Genomic DNA, 26,324 nt, shown 5'->3' on the forward strand with positions numbered 1-26,324 from the left:
CTATTTCCAGCCTTCCAAGCACAATATATGTAAAATAGCTTGAACCCATGAGAATGCAAACATATACTAAGATATGTACTATACCAATAATTCAACACTGTATTATGCTGTTCATTTGACCAGGTAACAACAATTATTCTTTCATTTTATCCAACCAACTAAAAAGTTCTCTTCCAAGAAGATATGGTAACAAAAGTTTGTAGCAAATAGGAAACTAAAGCAACCTTTCTTAAGTAAACTTAAAAATTAATATTGATTAAAGAAGGCAACAAGGGAGCACCACCCATGTACAAAAGCAAAAAAAAAAAAAAAAAGCAGTAAGTTACCTAGTTCATTTTTATCCATCATTGATGATAAGGGTTTGATGCATTTCTGCAATCTGGAAGCAGTCGTCCTTCTTCATTCACATTTTATGCCTCTATATTGCTCTTATTGCCTGAAGAAAGCAATCCAAATATGAAAGAACATTTAGATCGTAAATTTAGGTTCCGTAACCAAATTTCATATATGCATGCATGTGAACAGACAATCAATTGAAGCTCAATCTAAAATTTACTCAGACTAAAACCCATAATCTACATCTATTTTTATTTTATTTTATTTATCAATCCTGCATAAATCCTGGTAGCCTTTAGTGAGAGATTTATAAAGGCTACCGGTAATTTATCAATTTCATAAATCCTGCATCGCTTGCACCATATCCCATTTCCAATGGACTGGATTCATCATGACCCCTTAACTGGCCTAAATTGAAATCCCATATCTGTATAGACAAAGCAACAATGAAAACCAGTACAGTGCATCCACTTGGACCAATTGCTTCATAAAGTCATAATCAAGTAATAAAAAAATTGGGAAGTTGAGATTGAAAATGAGTAAGTAGGAAAAGTCCCACTTATTATACACATCTAAGTTCTAACTAAAGCTTCTTGGCTGCTTAAATACAGTTAACATGATTTTAAAAACATAATTTGAAGAAATTCACTTTTAAAGCAAAATATGTTCTGATTTTTAAATAATATTATGACTAGTGGGATGTGGACTCGCATCTTTTGCTATGAATGCAATGTCTACATAACAAGAATGTGTAATCAGGTCCTTGTCTAAGCACTTTTGTATAACACATGTCCAAATCATTTTATTTCTTTTTAATTCATAGAGATGATTGTTTAATGGAAGGCATACATTAGAGTGTACACACAAATTTAAAACACAACAGCAACTATTATGGGATGAAACACTCACCAAATTTCTCCCCTTCTTCCCTCATGTCCTCTAAAATTTCCTCATACTCTCCATCATCCATCAGTTCATCAGCAGTAATTAGCTTCATGGTACCCCAAAATGAAACACCATTAGCATGAATAGACAATAATTACTGTAAAGGGGGTTGGCATGGGAAAGAAAAAAGTTGAACTACAAAGGTTACTATTAATCATACCTCAGTCAAGCATAGAACTTTGGTTGGAGTCTCTGCAGTTGTTGTGGGTCCTGTCCCTACTCCAAGAACATTCACACCACCAGCTCGCAAGACCATTTTCTACAAAACAAGTCAGGAATGAAAAATGTATGAGCGATGAAAAGGTAGAAATCGAACAGGGGAGGGAAAATAGCATTATCCCTTACCTGCAAAGCTATATGTTGTTGTGCCTGAGATGAACTTCGATTTCAATTTCGAGAGAGAACTTCGAAATAGCTCTGATGAATCGATCTGAATCGCTGAGATCGATCTGAACCTCTGAATCACCGATCTGAATCACTGAGATGACCTTCGATTTCGATTTCGAGATATGAATCACTGAGACCGATCTGAATCATGATCTAAATCGAACTTCGATTTCGAGATATGAATCACTAAGACCGATCTGAATCGCTGAGATTTGAATCACGATCTGAATCGAAATCGAAGTGATATGAACTCAGATTTGAATCGCAATATGAAATCGAAGTGACATGAACTCAGAATTTTCAAATTTCGAGATATGAACTTCGATTTCGAGATCTGAATCGCTGAGATGAACTTCGAAATCGCTCTGATGAATCACTTCGATTTCGAGAGAGAACTTCTATTTTTGAGGATTCCATTGATAAGCAACTGAATCTCTGTGATAATCAGGGTTTAGACAACAGAGACAGAGAGAGAGAGAGAGAGAGAGAGAGAGAGAGAGAGAGAGATTATTTGCGAGTGCATCGGTTCAATTTAGGAGTTGAGATTCTGAGATTGAACAAGGAAGCGCGTGAGACAACACGCATTTGAAGGCGTTAATAAACGCCTCCTATTCATAAAACGGCACCGTTTCAATTAAAGAAAAATAAGACGTTTATAAAACGCTATTAAATATTAGAAATAGTGACGTTTTAAAAAACGTCATTAAAAAAATGCCACCTAAACCCATATTTCATGTAGTGTCTATTGCTAAATAAGTCTGAATACATTTATTTATTAAATGGAATAATAATAGAGACCCTAAAAAGTTCTACCAAAGTTTCTACCAAATGTCTCACATGGGTGTAAGATTCACATGTGGGTCACACGCCTATGTGAAACATTTGGTAGAATTTTTAGAGTCTCTAGCATTTTTGTATTAAACGAACTAAGTAAATAAACTTTTTACAAGTCAGTTTTGGACCTGAACAAACCTTAAATTTCTAGTCCTTAACACTGAAAAATTATTGGTTAGTTTTGGAGCGCCACATGGCCATGTCCTACATCAATCACAATTCGTCATGTTCTATCATGTTACTCAATTATTCAATACAAATTCGTGAATCCCACATTCTCTATTAATCATAACATCATTAGGACACTACGTGACGGTTCCCGAGACCAACCAATACCTTCTCTTTAAAACCAGTCTAATACTAACATTATATCACTGTTTTAATCATGACTTAACTCACTACTAAAAAAGGTACTTTTTGCGACCGCTACAAGCTGTCGCAAATAATAAAAAAACAGTCGCAAAAGACCTTTTGCGACGGCCCATGCGACGACAAATGGGGGTTGTGAATGTGGGGGGTGAAAAATACTTTTTGCGACCGCAAAATAACAGTCGCAAACTATTTGCGACCACCTAATCTACTTATGGCGACTAATGTTTTGTCGTCGCAAAAAAAATAAAAAAAATACCTATAATGTATTAGCAACCATCTTGTTGCCATCACAAAATAAATAAATAAATAAAAAATGCCTTCAATGTTTTGGCAACCTATTATTCTCATATATATATATATATATATTCAAATATTATAAACAATAAATGTAAAGTGATATTTACAAAAATTCTAATACTCATGTATTATTTTCCATCACTTCCCTCAACAAAAATATCTTTCTTCAAAAAAGAAAAAGAAAAAAAAAGTGTGCATACAAAATATAACCTTCTATATGCAAAACAAATATCCATCAACCATCCTTAAAAGTATTTATACAAAATACTAATATATTCAAGTACTCAAAAAAAAAAAAAAAAAAAAAAATTCTCAGTTTAGCTCTCAATATCACCCATTCAATCATATCAACTACTCGCTCAACACTACCTGCAAAAATATACATCAATATATTAGTTGACTAACTTGGATGCCAAAACAAAAATGGATACAAAGAGCACATTAATTGACAAAATAATCAGCTCTAAGAATATTGAAAAATTACTTGAACTTACATCTTCTAATTCAGCTGGACAAATCAGTGATGCTAATTGCGTAAAGAACACCCGGCAACATAAATTTTAAGAATTTGAGTCAGGAATTTTTCTAAGAGTACGCAACTGTGCTACAACACCAGTTTAACTACAATTGAATTCATAACACAAAACTCATAAATTAAATGCACAACAGATAAATGATCATATAGACACATAAAATATTGTTAATTTATATTTTTTCAGGTAACTAACTCTTTGTAAAGATTCTCTATCTAATACTTGTTATGAGCTGTGTGACTGAGGAGGAACCTCATGCAATCACAATAAGAGTTGGCAGGGTAAAAGTCCCACTGCTCTAAAGATTTGTGTTTGAGATATTAGGGAGATTTTCAATGGAGGGTGTATTTTGGAGAGTTTTCTCATAGAGATAACTGTAGCAGTGTGTTTGATCCCATCTCATTAGGGAGCATTCTTCCTTAATTGGGCTGCCAAAGGAATCTTGTATTTGGACTTATTAGGAATAAAATTAGCCATGTAATTTACAATACCAAGAAACCGTTGGACCTGCTTGTATGTAAGATGTTCATTAAGGAAATTTTGTGAGTCTAACCATCACATCATACCATATAGAAGCAAAAACTAGATGGTAACACGACAGTACCTTTGACTGCATCATAAACTCATTCATGACCCTTTTGTAACAATCCTCACAAATAGCTGGTGGAACTTCTACACTCAATCTAATCTGAATAAAAAAAATAAAAAAAAAAACATACTCAATTACAAATACATATAAAGCAGTACTTGTACAAACATACTCTGATTAACAAGTGTCCGCTGCCCAATAAATGTAGAAGGGAAAAAAAAAAAAAAGTTGAGAAATGCAGTATAGGACACTCAGAATCTCATGAACATGACAATAAAATAGTACACTTCGAAATTGGGCAAGAAAGTAAAAACCCAATAAAATTAGCTCCTAACAGCTTATTGTGTTCTGGATGATGATATCTGCTCTTCTTCATATTACTTGTATTGAGTAAAAAATTTCATGGGTTTAAAGTAAAGAACAAAGGAAATGCCAAATTATCTACGTAAACTCATCCAGATAAGAAATAGGAGAGCAGATATCATCATTGAGTGCTTCAGAGTTCGCTGGTTTTAAAAAAATAGAAATTTATACAAATAGTGAATTGTCTACATACCTTCCAGAGACAAATGTGAAAGAACCCTCAATGGAGCCTGAAGAAGATGACAAAGGTGTGCAACTTTCGTAGACAAGTTCTTTCTCGCCCGGAAGTAAGAGAGGAAACTGCAAAGAAGCCAAAAGGGAAAGCATTATTACCAAAATGAACGAAAAGAGGACCAAGCCATCCATCCAATAAGTTGTAATATTAATGAAAGAAAATTAGAAAGCCCTTCTAACGTCTGAGAAAAGAACACATAAATCCATAGCTTCCATAAAAAGAACACCTAAAAACTAATGAACCAAAAACAAGAGGTAAATGGATCTTAGAAAAATATGAATATCTTTAATCCCTTTAAAGGGAATTATGGATAGATAACGCAGTTTTTATCAATCATCATTGATCCTATCCATAAAACATAATTGAGCAAAACAAAAAAATTTAGTACTAAAAAAAAAAACAAAAAAACAGAGCAGCCAAGCCAGACAGAGAGATAGCTATATCCATAGATTTCTGAAGCAGAAATCAAAGAAAAACAACTAACAAAGTAACAAACAGATCAAGTATAAAATAAGCTGTTAAAGCATAAAGATTGAAATTTTTTACACAATACAAGTGATAGAATTTTCTAAAAATCAGAAATCAAACACTTTAAACTCGTTATATGGACTTTTATATTCCCCAATATGAACCTATGTTAACAAGACATAAATTGGGTATAGGTACGGGATGTATGGGACACAAGAATTTTGCAGTAGTTTTTTTGTTTTTTGTCTCGACGGAGCAACAGAGCCATTTTCGATTGGATTTTTTTTTCTTTTCTGAATTGCAATTTAAGGTTATGTTTTGTCTAGATTTAGTACAGCTTCCTAATCTCTGAGAGAGAGAGAGAGAGAGAGAGAGAGAGAGAGAGAGAGAGAGAGAGAGAGAGAGAGAGAGAGAGAGATAGATGCATGTTCATTGTATTGTGGATGGTGTGCTAAGTTTACAGAAGCTTCCTAATCTCTGTGAGAGAGAAAGAGTAATGCAGGTTCATAGTAGTCTGGATTGTGGTTGTGGATGTTGTTGTAAATTTAAATACAGTTAAAAAACCGAGGAATTAAAATGGTCCGTGAATGTTTTCAAAAACTAAGGAATCTAACTCAGCCTAATTAGATTTTTTTTTTCTTTTCTAGTAATGAAGCCCAAAGAATAGCAACAGCCAGCACAAGTTTTCCTAAAGAATCATTCCAATAATGGTAGCCTTGACAACACCTGAAGTAATATCATACAATGATGGAACAAAAAGTTATTCTAGTAATGTCTTTTTTAACCTTCCTCACACTAGCACCTTTTATAGCTCCAATGTGTTGTTGATCTGCTTTAATAAATGTAAACATCTAAAACTTGACTCTGCATTTTGTACATTATTTAACAATTATGTCATCTACAATGTCTGACTATGAAATTTTAGTCCTTATATTCAAAAAATAAAATAAAAATATTTACTTCAGTATTTCATTAACACTTCAAAGAGATAACAAGTTCAAAGGTCATTACAGTCACAAATCATAGCTGTTCAGTCAGAAATTAAATTACTCAAAACACTTTAAAAACGATCAATTTTTACGTGACATAACTTAAAGCTGAGATTTTCTTGCCAAATAGAGTACAAGTTTCTCGAGTATCACTATCCCTGTGATTATCCAGCTTCATCATTGGGATAATCATCTTGTAGTCACTACATTCCGACACTGCTTTCATCTTAATCCAGACATAATCCATTCATCATCCATATCTTCACTAGTTCCATAGTAATCAATCCTAATCTCGAAAAGGCCTAAGCTTTTGCACATTCAAATTATTCAGCAGGTCATGAATAGCTACTGAATTCATCAATAAAATTCAACATGCAAACATATAATTGATTTAACCTATAATATTTTAAATGAAACATGTCATGATTTGTAGCAACATGAAAATAAAAATTACAAATAAAATAGTTCATACTTTAGGTAGCTGCAGAGGAGCTTTAACCATGGTTCATCCTTCAAATAATCCCCCAACAGACTACACGAACTATTGTACCATCAAAAGATGTAAATTATTGATTTCACCTGTGGTTTGGAACTATTACTGTTCATTGTGTCAAACTGGACAAACAATAATCAACAGGCTTGCTAAACATGTAAGCTAATTGTACTGTCAAGCTGCCATAGATGGCCATATATTCAATGAAAAAACAAAACAAAACAAAACAAAAAAAACATATGTTTACATATACTTGTACAGATATATCAGCAGGAAAATTGAAAAATTCATGGATCAATCAATCAAAACAACGAGATAAAGAAGAAGTTGAAAAATTAAATCAACAACACAGACTAAAGAACGATCGAAATCAACACAGAAATTCAGAAAAAATCAACACAGAAATTCATCAACTAGGCATGAAACAAACACGCTAGATTACCGACAGAGACAGAGAGTTGGATTTATACATAGAAAGTAACTTACCGATTATGAATCTCGAATATGAATCGATCGAAATCTTCATCAACAGCCGATCGAAATCTTCATCACGTGAGAGTGAGATTCAAGCGAGATTCAAATCTTCATCACGTCTGATCAAAATCTTCATCAAGTGAGAGTGAGAGCGAGATTCAAATCTTCATCACGTGAGAGTAAGATTCAATCGAGATTCAAATTTAGTCGAGCGAGAGAGATTTGGATAGTGAGATTCAAGCGAGAGAGTCTCGAACGAGAGAGAGATTTTGAGAGAGAGAGAGAGATTAGGCAACAATAGGAAATGAGCTACACCACCGTTGGAGACAAATTTGGGAAATAAGAGTGAAAGGGAGAGATAGGTCTAGATGATTTTTTATTTTTTATTTTTTTTTTAAAGTTAAGATGGGTTAAATGATTTTGTGATTTTTTTAATGTAAAAAGTGATTTTTTTTGCAACGGTTAAATAATTAGTCACAAAAAAATAGACGCAAAAAATTATATTTCTAGTGACTATAACTAAATTTCTCTTTTTTGATTTAAGAGATTACACATTTAATGCCCCAACATAAATTAAAATCACATGAAAATCCCAACAACTCTTCACAAAAATTCTAAGGACTCGTTTGGGAACTTGACTATTCTAGTTGGTTTATTATTTTTTGACTATTTTAACCCGGATAAAAAAGTTTAGGATAATAGTTGATTTTTTTTTTTCGTAGTTGATTTTGATGGTTAAAAAAAAAATAATTATAATTTGGTTGTGATATTTTATCTTATTTAACTATTTTAATCTATTTTGTCTTTATTAACTATTTTATCCAAATTTGGACTATTTTCGTAGTTGATTTTAATAAAATCCCAAACAACCCCGTGTATAAAATAAAATCCTAACTTTATAAGTAATTTCACAATTAAAAGCTATGTGAATGATTCAAAAACATTTTTAATAAACTCAAATGACATTGTTCTGATGATATTATCGTTAGAAAATGGTTTTGTATTTTAACTTTTTTCCCCTCAACTTTGAACCAAAATTAAGAAATAGGTCTCACGCATCCATTGTGGCGGGTTGATAGTGCAACATGTTCATCTCCGTGTGGAGATGAACACCAAACTCATTGGGAATCCTGGCCCCTGCTAAGTTGGTGGGAGTGCTAGGATCATGGATGTAATTTGTACGCTTCATATAATTGTACTTGGCCCCTCTAAACCTTTTTTTTTTGACTTATGTATATTATATTTTGTAGAATCATTATAATTTTTTTGTAATGTTAATATAAATTATTATAATTATGTTACGAAGCGATGCAATACAATAAAAATTTTATTTACAAATTATTATAGTTGTTGTATAACGAACTATTCTAATTATGTTATGAATATTAAATTATTGCATACAATTATTGTGAAAAAATTATTTAATTATTATGATTTTGTTATCAATTATTGTAGTGTAGTTTTGAAAGGGCATATTGTATGCATTTTTAAGAGTGTATACCATAGTTTTGCTTGTTTTATTTTCTTAAAAAAAAAAAAAAAAAAGCCCCAAGTATTTTCATTTTTTATTTATTAGTATGTGATAATTTCAAAATTTTTTGTACACAATATATATATAAAGTTTCAAGGAGTTGATAATTGGTGATCAAGCATAGAGAATTGACAATTCAAAAAAAATATAAAAAAAAGCACGGAGAATTGAGAATAGTGAACGCGGTTTGCGGATTCAATGGTGTTTAATCATTATGGGGCTTGTTTTGAGTCAAATCTAGATCGCTCTTGTGGCTTTTTCCCAGTTGGATTTTTTACATAAAAAAATTGCAAATGTCTTCTAATTGGGAATTAAAGTAAACAAAACTATATATATAGGCGAATCAACCAGATTTTCATCTACGTTCTTTAGAATGCAAATGGAAGATCTGCACATTAATGATGTGCTTGGTTGGATGATTTAAGGAGAGATTTGGAAAGGAAAAGGAAAAAAGTGTGTGAAACTATGTGAAATTTAGACATATTTTATTTTCATTTCACCTATCTTTTCCATTTCCCTTTCCAAATCCCTCTTCAAATCTTCCAACCAAACACAGCATAAAATCCATTTTCAGAAGAACAACTTGACTGATTCAAATAGAACTAAACCGCTTTTATGAAGAAATTAGGTAGTCTTCAACAAAATAGTGTTTGCATGTAGAGAGAAATTGCAGTTCTGGTAATATAGTCTGCACGACATGCTCGGCGTAAACCTTTTAAAATAATTGGGGAACACCTGGAGATACTCGTTTTGGAAAATGATTGAAAAATGATATATAGGGCCTCTGTTTGGAAACATATTATTTTGCTAATTTTTTGATTAAAATATGAGGTAAAAAAAATTAATATGTTTTGGATAACTTATTTATTTTTTTACGATAAAATGTGAAAAAAAAAAAGAAAAACAAAATAAAATCTTTAACTTTTTCGTATAGATTGTTGGCTTTTTGGTTTTTTTAGCCTTCATTTGGGAGAGCTAAAATAGCCTGCCTTTTGGCGATTTGGCTATTTTAGTTTCGTTTGGTTTTTGTTTTTGGCTTTTTTGACATTTTGTGAAAAAAAATATAATAATTATGATTTGGATGTAATATTTTGTCTTATTGACTTATGTAGTCAATTTTGTCTTTTGTGTTTTTTAGTAAAAAACGCTAAAACCAAACATAGCTTTAGTGACTTTTTAACTTCTAAGCTACAAAGTGATATTGTCAAACAAGGCAAGTTTATTTTACCCAATGATAAAATTACGTAAAATTGGTAAAAATTAATAAAAATTACATGATTAATTTTTTAAAATTAATTTTATATGATCATCATCCAAACACATAATAAAAATTAATTTAGTAAAAAAAAAATAAATGTCTAAAAGAGTTATCAATTTTACATAATTTTATTTTTAATGAGTAAAAATAATTTTTAACAATTCAAAAATATTTGTTTGACATTTATTTTTGTCAAATTAGTTTATATTGTATCAAATTGACGATTTTACTTTTGAAAAATCTAATGATATTTTCAATTGTCCTTATTTGGAACAAGATTCAAAATTTAAGGTCAAATGTGTCACAATTGAAAAGTCAGGGACCACAGTGACACAAGCTCCAAACTATATGGACTATTAGTGTAATTCACCCTTTTGTTTTATTATTTAATATTCATTATTTTCGTAAAATAATTTTTTTAAAATTTGATGTTAAAAATAACATAAATTTTTATTGATTTTTTATTATTTAATTTTAAAAAGGAAATTTATTTAATTTTTTTAAAAATAAAATAAAATAAATTTTTGTAAAAAAATTAAAATATTAAAGACAGAATTAGTATTGTTGTTACTTAATAAATAATTGAAAATGATAAAATAGTTTATTGAGTATTTATCTTTTTTCATAATATTTCAATCAAACATTGGATTGAATATGATAGTCATTTTCAAATATCTAATCTTATGGGAAAACAAATACGAGATGCAAATAATTTCTAACCAAATGGTCCGAGGACTATAAATCCCATAATAAATAATCCGACAAATTACAATCCCTTCTATTTAGTCCGTCTAAACAAATATGACATCGTGGATGATTTCATTGGATGTTTTGTAAGGGTTTAGGAATTAGTATGCGTATGCACTACTACTTTATTATCTTTCATGGATTTTTTAGGTCTTTCAAAATTATGTTTGTGGGTGTTTACCTATTTTACTTTATTGTCTTTTTAATAAAACCTTTTGCCCCCAAAAAAAAAAAAAATTTTTTTTGATTGACTAAACAATATATCTTATTAAGAGCAATAATTCTTTTCTAATAATTTTACTGATCCAAATCAGTTTTTCTACAGTTTTATGTCACCCTGCATAACAAAGTATTATGTACACAAAATGATTAAATATATATATATATATAAGAAAAAATGTTATGTAACTGAATATATTTAAATTTTACACACTTGATTAAGGAAACAACACCAGGGACTTAAGTGCTGCCTTTGCCTAACTGTAAGAAAGAATGGAAAAAGATAGTTTGTGCCATGGTAAGCAGTAGTATAACAACAAATGCCTATGGACTGTTGAAGCAATTCCGCCTTAACGCTGTGTTTAGTTGGAGGATTTGGGGAGGGATTTGGAAAAGGAAAGGGAAAATGTGTGTGAATCTATGTGAAATGTAGGCATATTTTTTTCACATTTCACCTACCTTTTCCATTTCTCTTTCCAAATCTCTCATCAAATCCCTCAACTAAATACAACATAAGTTTGCAATCTACACATTGGCGTCGTATACAATGGTTATTTACGTCATTGAAAACTTCATTATAACTAAAGTTATTGGCATTTGTCATGGTGACCTTGATTAGTTTGTGCCACATGGTGTAAACCTCTACATCATCACAAACACACAATGGTTGATTATGATCCAGGGAACAAAACACTTGTGCAACTAGATTTCTAAGGAAAGACTCTGTATTATCCGTAATGGATAAGAGTGGGATTTTTCAATGCCCCATTTATGAACTTTATATCAAACAAGTTGTCGCTTCTTTCAACCATCTTGAATTGAACCCCAAACTCTTGAAGCTTTGTTGCCAAGTTTATGAATTGCCATTGCTTTACCTTTACATTTCTACAAGTCCCGACAAATGTAAAGCACCAATAATAATGTACTAAGCCAAGCAGATGCTTGATGTTGTCGATTGGGATTCCACTATGAGCTTTGAAATTTGTATGTAGATGAGTATGTTATAGAAAATTTATGGCTATATGAATGATGAAGCCTAGTCATGTTGAACAAACAAACAAGGATAAAGAATGGAATTTGATTTTCTAGTAAAATCAAATCACGTCGTAAATCATGAACAATTTGTTTTGATTGGAAAATATGGTCATCACTATCTCTCAGTTCCCTGTTCATTGACTTGCGAAATAACTCAATGATAAAGAAACTGTCAAGAAGCATCATTTCCACAAACTCATCCGAGTCAAATCTAATTGTTTCTGCATAACAAGTGCATGCTCTTTTTTCTAATTCTCTTATGGCCATAACGTACCTATCCACGCTCTTCTCTTTCTGTCGATTTAGAAGCTTTTGTAGGTATTGTAATTTGTGCAGCTCCATTTCTTGTAAGTTAGTGTAGACGTCCCCGAACGTCCCGGGAGGAAATCCCCCCTGTTTTGTTCGTATGGGCTCACTACAGTTCAGGACTCAATGTCACGATCCTGTATCTAATCTCGCAGAGTACAATGCAAGACCGATGAAATCATCAAAGAGTCCAAATCCGGCAAATCGTTTTTGAAAACAGATTTTTTGAAAGAAGTGCCAAACATGGACTGTTTTGCCAGATACAAAGTCGCCACCTAAATATTTTATTTTGAAAAATTTAGGAAACCCTGACTCGTTGCCTAAGGCCACGTGTCCGTCATCACCAAAGTTGCCTCGGCTCGGGAACTTGGGTACGATTGGGGAAGGTCACTTCGTGAGTACCCCCGCTCGCCCGATCAAAGATCGGCCTCTACTAACCATGATATCTAGTTTTGAAAACATTATGCGTTCTTATTCCGGTTATTAGCCTAGATTTACTATGTGATGCGCACAGCATACAAATATAGACCGGATCGCCTAAATTGGAACAATACACCTCATGTTTGTTTTGAAAATGGTTTGCTACTCGCAAGTAGGCTTAAAATACAGATTTTGCCACCCTCGGGTGGGCTTAGAAAACATGGTTTTGCCACTATCTAGTGGGCTTAAAACTCACAGTCAATGCATTATTCCAATTCAAATAATCTAACCTTCACCCACAGGCATTCAGGTAGTTATATTGTTACGCCCCCAAACTCGCCCCTAAAAGTTTGGGCATGACCACCTCAGAAACGGACACAAAACCTGACGAATATAACCTATGGGGCCTGAACGGAAGCATTTAATAACATATAATGACGTAAAATAATATCCATTGAGCTACCACTACTATGCCAGGATCACAAACAGAACATAATACAGATAAATATACAGTGACGTGCATCTGAAGATAGCCATGTACATATACGCATGCAAACCCAGCCCCCATGGTCGGGCGTATGACGAAAACATGAGAAACTAAACAAATTACATACACCTCAATCTTAACAGACATTTAGGGTACAAATTAAAAACTTAGCAAAACTCCATAACTTGGACGGTCAACATCTAAGAGTTTAGATACTCAGGGATTGACAACTGGGTAACGGAAGCCACAGGTTAAGGTTGACCTCCAGGTTGAGTGCCTACAAAAACAGACATAAAATAAAGTGAGTCAAGTTCAACGAATAATAGCACATAACAATTCAATGTTCAACATGAATTATAATACATATCCGAGTATTTATCAATAAAGAGAACGTATGGTTAATTTGTTTCTGTATGCATAGCAAGGTATCTTCTTCAGAAAACTTGTCATATCTTGAACATTCGCAGTTTCGTAGCGTATCTAGGCATTTTGGGAAAATTATCCAGAAAACGTATCATAACATAAACATGTCGGAAGTTCATAGCATTTTTATCATTTCATAAAATACTTATCATATTAAACATTCCGTAACCCAAAATATGGATTTCATTAAACATTGTATAGCATAGTCATTTTCAAAATCATTTATACAAAAGTATCTTTTACAGAATGGCCTTGGGGCCCATCTTAAAAAGAGTGGCTTTCAGCCCTTAACAGAATGGCATGAAATCCTTAACAAAATGGCATGAAGCCCTTGTATTGGCATAAGGCCCTTGTAATGGCATAAAGCCCTTGTATTGGTATACAACCCTTGTAATGGCATAAAGCCCTTGTATTGGCATAAGGCTCTTGTAATGGCATAAAGCCCTTGTATTGGCATAAGGCCCTTGTAATGGCATAAAGCCCTTGTATTGGCATACAACCCTTGTAATGGCATAAAGCCCTTGTAATGGCATAAAGCCCTTGTAATGCATGTATGAACTCAAGAGATGGCTCGTACGGATTCTGGAGGTGACTCGCATTGCAGCACTTAGTTCCGTACAGCACTTTGTTTCATACTAACAGATCATACAAAATGGCCATAGGCCTCATAACTTTCACATTGGCTTTACGCCCAGTTCACATATGTATGGACTCAAGAGGTGGCTCGTACGGATTCTAGAGGTAACTCGCATTGCAGTACTTAGTTCCGTACAGCACTTTGCTCCATACCAGAATTTCATAGGTCTTATAGATCGAATCATCATATCATGTCATAGCATAGCATAACCGAAACAGTAATAGAAGTAATTTCAGTTTCCTTAGAATTCCATTATGCATGGCTTGGTTACAAATTAATACAGGTGTCTCGCGTACAACTGAATAATAATAATAATAACAATTATTAACTGAGCCCACATATATCATTACCATATGCTTCATAAGGGCAGAATAACCCACATTCTAACATGAGTCACATAATAATGTTAAACATTTGCATGCATGTGATAGGTTCTTAACGACCTCGGGTCCACATGTAACATAATGGAATAATCTCCGTTTCATGCAGATACTTGGTTTAAAGATAGCCATAATTCCATTTATTCATTAAGAAACGACGTAGTTTGCTTATAGATCATAGAGAATTATTACTCGTTATTGATAGAACAGAGTCATTTCAAAGTCATACCGATGTACGCCAATCTTTCAACGTTCACCTTGACTTTCAATCATAATAAATGTTCGTGTAACATTTACAAGAAACAGAGCGTTAGTGATAATAATTATCAATAGTAAATAAAATGTACATCTTCGTACTATTACTCACAGCGTATTGGTGGAACATTTATTCCTCCCGAAGCGTGTCCTACACACATATCAAATCACACATTAATTCTCTAAATCATTTCCCCTAATTTCCTTTCTCATTTTAACATGATTCACAATGCTCATAATAAAGTTCATTCGCAAATTTTTAACATTATTTCAAAACATCTCAAAAATCCAATTAAACTTGTACACGTATAATTCAACCCACCAATTCCATGATTCTATTTTCAATTTGGGCAAAATCATTATTTATCATCACAAATTAACCTAGGGTTTCAAGAAAAATAAAGTTTTCCATAAAAATTCAAACTTCTCAAACCATTACCTTACATCCCAATTTTCTCCTTGATCATACATCTAAGGGTCATACTTCATCACCTTAACCCATCAATTGAACCCTCAATGCTTCAAACCCGAAATTCCCAAATCTCATAATTACTCTATATGCTCCAAATGAAAATCTGTACATTTATACAATGAAAATACTACAAATCTATCTCTTGATGTAAGTATTGAAGAAAACTAGAACCCCTACCTCAATAATCAAGCAAAGGAGTGAGCTTGAGAAGAAGCCTTCGCAAATCCAAGTTCCAATCGGGTAAAAACATTGATCTTCTCATATTCTCCATTCTTGATGCAAAAACCATGGTGGATTGTTGATCAAAGTAGAGGAAATCAAGGTTTTGGGGCTAGGGTTTCGGACTAAGAATGAGAGGAAAGAAGAGGGGAAAAGAAAAATGTGAGAAAAGATCTAAAATCCCGTTTTTAAGCTGTTGTACTCGCAAAACCCGCTCGAGCGTCGCTCATCCCGCTCGAGTACCTGCTCCCAGCACAGATTCCAAAACTTCAAACATGCATAACTCTCTCATCCGGACTTCGTTTTAGGTCGTTCTTGTGTGTAAATCGAAGCCCCGGAAATAAGCTTTCCAATGGTTCTAACCTCACATCCAAATTCGAAGTGTGGAAAAAGAAAAAGGAAAAAGAGTGACTACTGAACGTAAACGAATTGTTCGAATTAAAGTTTTTGGTCCAATCTTACTTTGCCATCAAATTACCATCTCAATCAATACTCCAAAATAAAATAGGAAGGTTCCAAATACACTACTACAATGTCAAGGGTAATCTTACTTTTCACGCTCGAGCGCCTCTTTCCCCGCTCGAGCGCGCACAGACCAATAAAGCAGTTCGCTCGAGCGTCAACTCCTCCGCTTGAGCGGAGATTCACAACTCCCAGAATCTCAGGCCGTCTGCAAAATTACTAGGAACCTCAAAAGTCCGCTCTAGCGTCAACTCCTTCGCTCGAGCGGAGGGAAAAATTCTAGGTCGTCACATATATCACATAAGCACATAGTCTCATGGTAAGCATGCTATCATGGCAGTCACTCACACGCATGCAAGGATGCTAAAGCATGAAACTTACCGAGTACTCCAAGCCAAAACAAAAACTATGTTATAAATCCATGCATGATCCTAACTATACAGAAATGCCTAATGCAACACATGCAAAAATACAACTACAATAGGCTCAGCTATTCTAAGGATGGCATGTGAAATGCTACAACTAGCAAGTATTCAACTTGGAATTGAAATACAAATGCAGTTAGTATGATGCGCCGAGCCCGGTGCATGCAAGACAGATGAATGATGCAAACATGCAAGCATAAGTATGCTAATTGAAACATGCCCTAATCTAACCATCATAAGCAGGTAAATAAAAGGGAGAAAGACGTGGGGTTGGAAGACATACATCACACACACACACACTTATTACAGTTGTGCCCTCGCTCGGAGGGTTCGAATAAATAAATACAGTCCGAAATGAATAACGAATTATAGCTAATTATTACACATCCACTGACTAACTAACAAATTAGCTAAGTAAGCTATAAACTGGCATGCAAATGGACTGTCCCGGCTCTGTTTTGGATGACAATGAATGCATGCATGCTCGATGCGCTTTGTCGGTAAATTCCATCACGATGCCTTGTCCCGCCATTGTTTGCAGCTGGTTTCAGAAACTTACACAAAGCTCCAGGAGGCTGAAACTCCACCTGGGGAAGGCTGCCGACCAGCTCTTGGCTTGGGAAACACCTGCCGACCACCCCTCATGGTGAAAACCAAAAAAGGTGGTCGGCCTACCAGAAAACCTGGTCGGCCGACCACTTTCTGCCCCTGGACTCTGATTTTTCTGCAACAAAGGCAAGAAAGAGAGAAAGCAATGTATTTTCAACATATGTGTGCGTAACCACTCCTCCCCGTCCTTGCACAAGCTCTAGGAAGTGTGGCCCCCGATTCTCGAGCCACCAATCACGCATCTCGATGCATGATGGCCGAGAGACCGAATTGCACGTTTTAATATGACATGAATGCAGGTGTGAACATATGAAGCCAACAATTCTATCATAGATAATCAAGAACGTCGGGGACCGGGAATCGAGGCACGTTTCGTCACTTGGAGTACGAAACGCCCCTCGTTTCCCGTGCTTGGACTAAACCCTATTCCAAGCACCATGCAAATGGAATGGCATGCACAATACGACTAACATGCAACCTAGCATATGTAATGCTCTGTACTAAAATGACATACACAATGTGCATGATGTACCATGGCATACACAATGCTCTAAGATGCAACCTAGCATACGCAATGCTATGGATTGAAATGGCATACACAATGCACGATGGACTTACACCAATATGAGTGGACCTCAACCACACTCACATCAGTGGCCATTAGATGAAAATGAGACAGCCGAAATGCGTGCACACATGCACGCATACTGAGGACCGAACCTAAGGCATCAAATGCCACTCTACCAAAGCATGGCAAGGGATGAAAGATGGCCTATGAACATGTAATTTCCAGCTGTAGACACCCCATTTTTGACCGTCCTCAAGACTTGGACGTCACCGTTTGAACACTCGGTGATTATCCATGTTTGTGTTCGTTTGGAGTTCCCGGAGGCCTCGGCTCGCGTGCCTTGCCTCAGGATCTCCGAACTCGACCGTTTAGTGTCTGTTTTGCACCAAACACTTGCATCTTGCCTTTGAGAGGCAGGGTGAGGCTTGTAAACCATCCCCACCCACCACCGGCAGTGGCTAGAGGCCACCGGCTGGTGTTTGATGCCACCGGCAATGTAGTTTGCCGGCCGGCACTATTTGTTGCCGGTCAGCACTATTTTGTGCCGGTCGGCACTCTTTTTGGCCAAGATGGCATTTTTGGCCAGCCGATTGCTGTGCATTTGCTTTAGCAGATATTTTAAGACAGCTGTCTTACTTTTGCTCCCCTCCATACACGTGTATGGAGGGATCTCCCTCTTATGAAGCTTGTCTTGTAAGCTTTACAAGACAAGAAGTGCCATATAGAAAGAAGAGAGGCTTGGTTAGAGACTTAGGATATTTTGAGAGCAAGAACAGCCATTGTTAGGGTTTGAGTTCTAGGGTTAGAGTTAGATACACACTCTATCTCTCTTTCCCTCTCTTTTGTTCACTAGGTGCTTTGTGTCTTACTATTGCACACAAACACCTAGTGTTTCACCTTCCTCTTGGAGTTGAGGTTCTAAAGAGTTTGTTTTGAAATTTTGGTGTTGGATTCAAGGTCAAGGAGGCCATTGGAGCACCATTTGTGAAGGGGTCTTCAAGGGTGAGATTCTAGTCCCTTTTTTCCCCATTTTTGCTTTGATTTTATACCTATCTTAGAGCTGTTTTTGTGCTTATTGTATAACATAAAAAAGTTCTGTTTTTAAGCCCTCTTTATTGTTTATTAAGAGTGTTTTGTTGTTTGAGGGTTGTTGACCACCCTTAGGCCTCAAAAGGCCTCATTTTGAGCCATTTTGTGTTAGCTCCGGGATTTTGGTGTTGAGGTCTCTTCACCACTGAAATCTTGAGGGATTTCAGTGGTGAAGATGATGCTTTGAAGTCCCAAGAAGGAGAAGGCCACTCCCTCTCCTTGTTATCCTTGAAAAGGGCATATTTTGGCCTCTTAAGGAAGCCTATGCTTGAGTGTGTGTTGAGCATGTTTGGTTTGTTTTTCATGCTTATATATCCATAATATAACATGATCTTAGGTTGGTTTTGGAACTCCATGCATGCTTAGCATAGTTGCCATGTAATGCCTTATTTTTGCCTTAATGTGCCTTAGGTTGTTAGCCTTTGTTGGAGCATGTTTTAGGCTTAGTCTTGTGAAGATTTTGTGCATATCTTGCCATGTTTTAGCTCTGTCCATAGTCGTTTGGGTTGATCTTTGCATGCTTGATATAGCTCCTTTGTATTTGGGCTTGTTGGCCTTGAGTATGTGCATGTGTAGCATGGCATCTTTGCATTGTTTTGGTGATTTGGGATCATTCTATATGCCATTTCAGTCCCATTTCCATGCTTGTTTGATTGCCTTGTATGCCTCATAAGCTTGTGTAGCAATGCTCCATGTTTTGGTGCTTATTCATGCTTTTGTTTTGAGTCATTTGAATGCCATTTAAATGATTCTCGAGGTTTTGTTTTAGCATGATTTTCAGAGCTTACGTTGCATGCTTTTTGTCCATGATTCCTCCTTTCAAGTGTGCTTGAATGTTGTTTGATTTGTGCTTAAGTGTTGGTCCTTATGTGCATATGTGTGTGCATGCCATTTAGTCCTCACTTTTTAGCACTATGGCCACTGTTTTAGGCCTTATTAGAGCTACCTAATTCATGTATAAGACCATCTTAGTATTAGTTTGCATTGCCATATGCATGCTTGTATGCTTGCATAAGTGCCTTGCCATGCCATGTTGCATTCTTAGCTTGTATGCCTAGGTTGCATTGCATCTTGCATGCATGCCTTGTTCCTTGAATTGGTGATAGGAATTGGGCCTAATTTGTTTGATTGGTTTGCATGCATTTGAAATCAAAGTTGCATACTTGGTTCTTTGGGCCATCATGCATGGAAATGCGTGATTGGTGGTCCGAGAACCGAGGCACATGTCCCTTTGAGTCATCACAATGATAAGAGACATGGTTGGTGCATACATGCCTTGAATTGTGCTGCCATGCCTTGTTTTGCCCTCTGTTGCTGTGAGTTGCAGGTTCTGCAGGAATACTCTGCCGGCCGGCAGTGTAATGTGCCGACCGACAACAATTTCTCTGCCGACAGATTCAATTTTGTGCCGATGGCCATACCACACTGCCGGTGGCAATTTCATTCAGCCGGTGGTGATCCCCTCTGTCCAAGGGAGCAGTCCTGAGGCTTTGACAGCCTCCAGAGGAGGAAAGGAAGGAAAACAGAGGCAGCCTACGCATGGCGGCGCGCTTCCCGAGGCGGTTTACTGTTTTCTTAGAATAATTAATTTGTTAATTAATTTGTAATATTTAATTAGCTCGCGTAGTTAATTAATTTGTAATATTTATTTGGTTCCTCTGAGTGAGGGAAAATCTGTAATAAGTGTGCGTGAGTGTGTGTATGTCTTCCAACCTCACGTCTTTCTTCCCTTTTATTTACCTGCTTATGATGGTAGATTAGGGCATGTTTAAATTCAGCATACCTTATGCTATGCATGTGTGCATCCATGCATTTGTATTGCATGCATTAGGCTCGGTACATCACGCTAACTGCATCAATACTTCAATTCCCAAACTGAATACGTGATAATTGTGCATTTTCACATGACATGTTTAGGATAGCCGAGCCTATTCTAGCAACACTTTGTATGCGATGCATTAGGCAGTTAACATGGACTTGGATCATGCATGTTTTGCTAACAAGTTCTCTATTTTGGCACGGAGTACGATGTAAGTATTTCCGCTTTAGCATATCGCATGAGTGTGAATATTGCCATGACAGCATGCTTAACATGTGGCTAGATGCTTATGTGTTATAAACTGTTTTGAATGCCTGTGGGTGAAGGTTGGATTGTTTGAGTTGGAAAAACTCGTTGAAATCCGTATTTTAGCCTACTTGCGAGTAGCAAATTCCAAAGCATTTTCAAACCGAACGGATATGCAATGTTTATTTCCAAATTAGGCAATCTAGTCTATACTTGTTTGCTGCGCGCATAACATAGTAATTCTAGGCTGATAATTGGTTTAAGAACATGTAAAGTTTTCAAAAACGGATATCACGGTTAGTAGAGGCCGGTCTTCGGACCGGGCGAAAGGGGGTGCTCATAGCTGACCTTCCCCGATCGTACCCAAGCTCCCGAGCCGAGACAACTCCGGTGATGACGGATATGTGGCCTTCGGCACCGAGTCAGGGTTTCCTAAATTCTCCCATAAAAAAAATATTTAGGTGGCGACTCTGTATCTGGCAAAGCAGTCCATGTTTGGCACTACATTTTCAAAAATCTGTTTCTCAAAACGATTTGCCGGATTTGGACTCTTTGGTTCAGATTAAGAACCGCGACAACAAAATCGAGAGTCCGAACTGTATCGAGGTCCCCCCCCCCGCGGGCTTGTTACAGTTTCTGGCGACTCCGCTGGGGAATTTTAGAGAGCTTGACTTGAACTCGTGATATCCTGTTTTGATCTCATTTATGTGTTTCTTTGCATTGCATGTGCATTGGTGCGCCTAGGAACACAGTGTTTGCCATCTGCCATTCCTGAACGGTTTGCCGGAGGCTTGTCTTGTCAAGGCATGTCCGTAAGGCTGACCGGCTATGGGCTCTGACAGTATGGGAACACAAACCCCGGTTTTACCGGGGCACCCTTTTTGACCATTCGACCTAGTGCATATTCGGAATCCATAGTGACCATTCCAAACTAGGACAGGTTGCTTACCCGATTATAGGTTGTTTGAAACCGCTACGTGCGTAGTGAAACCCTAGTTCCTGACAAAATAGGACAGGGAAACCCTACCCCAACATAGGGGTAATTGAGCTCTCTTTTACTTGCTATGTGCTTTTAGAGTGTATCTCTACAGGAACGCATATACCAGTTTGCGAGTTTGAGTATCGGGCCCGAAGGCGCCAGAATCAGTATTGTTGAGAATCAGTTATCAGGAATCAGTTATCCGCGGGTATCAGATTCAGTATTTTGGGAACAGAAATCTGGGAACAGTGATCAGCAGTAGGGTACAGTTGTTTGGCTACACCCGTGTTTGATCAGTTTGGGCTGAAATGCTGTCTATTTTTCTTTCAGTTCAGAGAGTTACAGAGTTGATACAGAATAGCCAGTGTCTCCCCCTTGCTGAGGCAGGATTTATGGCGGCACAAAATACAGAAGAAGTTGTGGTTATGACGGCTGCATTGGAGCGGGGGACCGCTCCGCAGAGTGAGGCCAACATCAGTATGTCACACCCGCCCAGGTTGCCCGTTGTGCACCCAGTCTGGGCTCCCCAGTTATACCAGGCTCGTGAGCCTACCACCTTCGAATTGATGGGAATGATAGGTGACCTCCAAAGGTTTGTGGCAGACCTCGCCTATGGAATGTCGGCTTCACCGCCAGCGGCGCCATATGCCGGGAATTTCGTGCCACAAGAGCCCCCGCTACTGGGGCGGATCGTAATAGAGCTTAGCCAGCCAGAGGTGGCTTCCAGCTACAGCCGCGACATGCTAGTATCAACCCCGACCCTTGATCAGGCCGAGGCCAGGGGAAATGACAAGGCAAAGGTAGACGCCGACCCTATTGAACAACTGCTGTGGGCAGTCGAGGCTCTGAAAGTCAGAGGGATGAACAAGCAACAAACATCCGCAATCGTGATCAAAGCCGTGGAAGATGCTTTCCCCGCTCCAATCAAAGGTAGTTCAAGCCAGGCAGAAAACCGGGATGGGCCCCGTCAAGCCCATACAATTCCTGTAGTTCCCAACCCTGCACCGGGAAAGGTTCAAAAAGCCAAGGCAGCGCCAGCCGACCCTTTCGCCAGCGCATCTGGCAAGAATCCTCAAACTACAAAGTACCTGCCCCGAGGGCGCAGGGTCTTTCACGACCTCCACATGCCTTTGTCTAGGGCATTGCTGATATTAGCGAAGAATGGGCATCTTAAGCCTTTGGAGCCCCGGCCACTCCCGAAGAATCTCCCCGCCACTCATGATGCCACCTTGTACTGCGCGTACCATCAACAGTCTGGTCACAGTACCGATGGATGTTCCCGCCTTCGTCATGAAGTGCAGGATTTGATTGATAACAAGGTTATCCTACCACCCACCTCAGGCAAGCCCGTCACCACTCAGTTGTTGGATTTCGAGGGCTCAGATACTGCGAGTATGTGAAGTGGACCGCCTGCGGGCAACATTTGGTGTATTTTTGAAGCGTCTGGCACGCATTTTTTTTTTGACCATCGGTAAAACCGAGTTTTTGTAAATCCTGGCTTGGATGTCGAGTCAGTCTTTTGTTTTGAGTCCGTCTCTTTGTCTTGAGTCAGTCTTTTTTTGCTTAAGGGTCTGTCTGGTTGTATCGAGTCAGTCCCCGTTGTATATAATACCAGGTGATTCTGGGGTTGTTGTCCCGAGCACCATTTTGTTTTGTAATTATTATCTGTTTTTGTCTTGAGTCTGTTTCTGCTGAGGGGCCAGTTGCACCGACAGAGCCGATTGAAACAGCTGTTGCTATCTCAAACTTCATCCTTGCTTTCAGCATAAGTGCCAGAGAATTTGATTGGGCTGACAGTACATCTCGCCTGCTCTCCTGCGCGCCAAACTCATTGCATTAACCTAAGTTTTCCAAAAACAAACTTTTTGAACACCGCGGTGATAAAAACGAAGAGGAAGGAATTCCTCGGGTTTTGCAAAATTTTGGTCATTTTGAGAGAAAGAAATGCGTGCTAAGCCTTTTTATGAATGAAACCATGCTTGTCGGCGTGAAACTGAGAAGGATCCTGGCCTGATCCAGATTGGTTCCACACTATCTTCGGCGCGAGCGATTTGTCGCTTTCTTAAAAACTTTCAAAAACAAATGTTTTACGCGGCCCTGTGAAGACCTGTGTGGAATCGCTCTTGAGATTGCGCAGCCTAGGATCGCTCTTAGCCTCAAGATTCAATCTACTTGTTCTCCGACTTTGAACCCGTTCGGAACATTCAGAAAGTTCAACGGACAAACGCCGTGAAAGGCCCGTGTGGCCAGTTTTGAAGCAGCCCTCGAGCAAAAGGCACCAAAGCCAAATCAGAAGGAGTGGATCTCGCCGGAAGAAGCTCGTGGAGCAACCGGGATGGATACTTCCGCAAATTAGTGCAACAGCCGTTCTCCTAGACACAGAGAGACTTCAATTTCAAAAAAAACCATTTGGCATGGACTTGCTACACTTTTACCCTTTGAGAGGCTCGCTGGGCCGAAAACCCGGAAGGGCGGCCCAGGCAAAAGTTAGAGCAAGAGAAAAATACAAAAAAAGAAAGAAGAAAAGAAAAGAAAAGACAAAAGATACAAAAAAGAAAAGAAAAAGAAAAATGCGAAAAAAAAGAAATAGAAAATGAAAAGAAGCTCGCAAGGTCGAAAACCCGCATCGGGCGCCTTGGCAAAAGTTAGAGCCTAAAAAGGAGAGGTTAAATACCCGAGTGTACCTTAAACCGGAACTACGTAAGGCTTGATTCCCATGTTTGGGATACGTAGGCAACTTCATCATGAAGTCCAGCCCCCAACGCTTTCATAGCGTTTCAGTCCATGCAATGGTTTCGATTTCATCCCCAAAGTCTAGTCGCCAACGCTTCCAAAGGCGACTGTGTCCATATATTTGTTGTGACCGTCTTCGTCATCGCTGTGTCCAAGAGCTCGACCACCGCCAATGAAGACTGTCTGCGGATTGCTGCGGCACCATCCCAAACAAGGGGCAACTTTCCGTTGCCACCAGCCGTCGTGAGACGCCATTCAAACTAGGGGCAACTTTCCGTTGCCTCCCACCCCCCTTCAAACCAGGGGCAATTTTCCATTGCCTCCGACCCGAGGTTGCGCATCTCGAAGAGTAAGTTTCATGCTCGTTGAGCATTGACTGTTTGAAAAATAGTTTTTGAAAATTTTTACTGAGGTTGACTATTTTCTCGAAAACTATTCCATTTTCCAGAACTGGACCGTTGTCTTGGACCCAAAAAAGGAAAATTTTCAGTGCTTGCTGCCTGACTTGCACGGTTTTCAAATCAAAAATTGAACAAGTACGTTAATCCGACTCTCATTTTGATCAAACTTGTTTTAGTAGAAAGCAAAAACAAAGAATGGTTAAAATGATGAACTAGGGGCACAGTTGAGCCAGGCGTTCTGTCTCTCCCCCGTCATCGACGTACTTGCCAGAAGAGCACTCTGCCCGCCAGAAGAAATAGCGGTGAGCTAACGGCATCGGGCGTGAACCCGCAACTTTCTATTTATCCATCAATCACCCCGGGGAGGGATGGAAAATGAGAGAATGAAGAATAGAGAGGTGTAAGTTGAGAGAAAAGTGAGGAAAAGGGTTTTGAGAGAAAATCCGAGTTCGAGAGCCGAGTGATGTGAGAATCACAAATCAGAAAGGGTGGGAAACAATCCCTAGAGAAACTGGCTCCTCATGGTCCGAGGTCCCCCATCTTCGCTAACGCGTCTGTATGTCGTGTCTTTGGTTTTGTTTACCTCAACCCTTGTTTTTGGTCTTTTTCGAGCGTGTCTCGTCGTGCTAGGTCGTGTACCTTTATATTTGAGTCCTTTCCGCTGTGTTCAGTTATAGGCTCGATATCCCGGTTTGAAAAACCCTCATTTGATTTCAAAAATCATTTATGCTCAAGAATGCTGTGCCATTCTCTACATTTGAGCGTGTTTCGACTCCAACCGGTTCCATCTTTGAGGTCCGTCCTGTCAGATTGGGCCGTTTGTTCAGAATTTGCCGTGTGCAAAATGAAACGAATGCTGGGTTATGGGCCGTATGCAGATTAATCCCCAGTAGAGCAAGGGCTGTGTGTCCAGGATCAGGCAGTGGGCTGCTTGGGTTATTTTGCTGTTGGCTGTTTAAGTTATCTGATTATTACAGTGCAAGTGTTTAATTTTCAGACAACCAATCAGTTCCATTTACATTGAGGTGTAACATGATGAGATGCGATGCAATGCATGAGATGTGTAAATGTAAACACTTTTTCAGATAAAAAATCTGTTCATTTCATAATCTTTTCAAATGTACAAGTTTTGGAAACGAAAATCTGCCTGCGGCAGTACAAGGTAATCTAACTACCAACAAAAAGAAAAGTACAAAAAAGAAGAAGATAGCAAAAATCTGCATCCATGTCAAGCACTCCGGGGGGCCGTCAGTCCGTCCTAGTCCTCTTCCTGGACGAAGGTCCAGGAG

At 37.7% G+C, this 26,324-nt stretch overlaps 1 long non-coding RNA gene and 1 other non-coding gene across 3 annotated transcripts; both read right to left on the reverse strand.

The window, feature by feature from the left end:
* Positions 1–345: 345 nt before the first annotated feature.
* LOC114299097 (uncharacterized) lies at positions 346–2,167 on the reverse strand. 2 transcript variants are annotated; one of them, XR_014335250.1, is made up of 4 exons: positions 1,627–2,167; positions 1,442–1,540; positions 1,246–1,327; positions 346–436 (listed from the first exon to the last, which is right to left on the reverse strand). It is a non-coding gene; the product is annotated as an uncharacterized LOC114299097 (long non-coding RNA). The 2 variants fall into 2 exon arrangements; XR_014335249.1 differs by lacking the exon at positions 346–436 and having other exon boundaries at positions 1,092–1,327.
* Positions 2,168–5,148: 2,981 nt separating this feature from the next.
* Positions 5,149–5,239, reverse strand: LOC145796481 (small nucleolar RNA snoR27). The gene has a single exon (XR_014336951.1). It is a non-coding gene; the product is annotated as a small nucleolar RNA snoR27 (small nucleolar RNA).
* Positions 5,240–26,324: the final 21,085 nt, after the last annotated feature.

The sequence above is a fragment of the Camellia sinensis genome, chromosome 7 (genome assembly GCF_055761805.1).
Source record: "Camellia sinensis isolate YWXY chromosome 7, ASM5576180v1, whole genome shotgun sequence".
Taxonomy (NCBI): domain Eukaryota; kingdom Viridiplantae; phylum Streptophyta; class Magnoliopsida; order Ericales; family Theaceae; genus Camellia; species Camellia sinensis.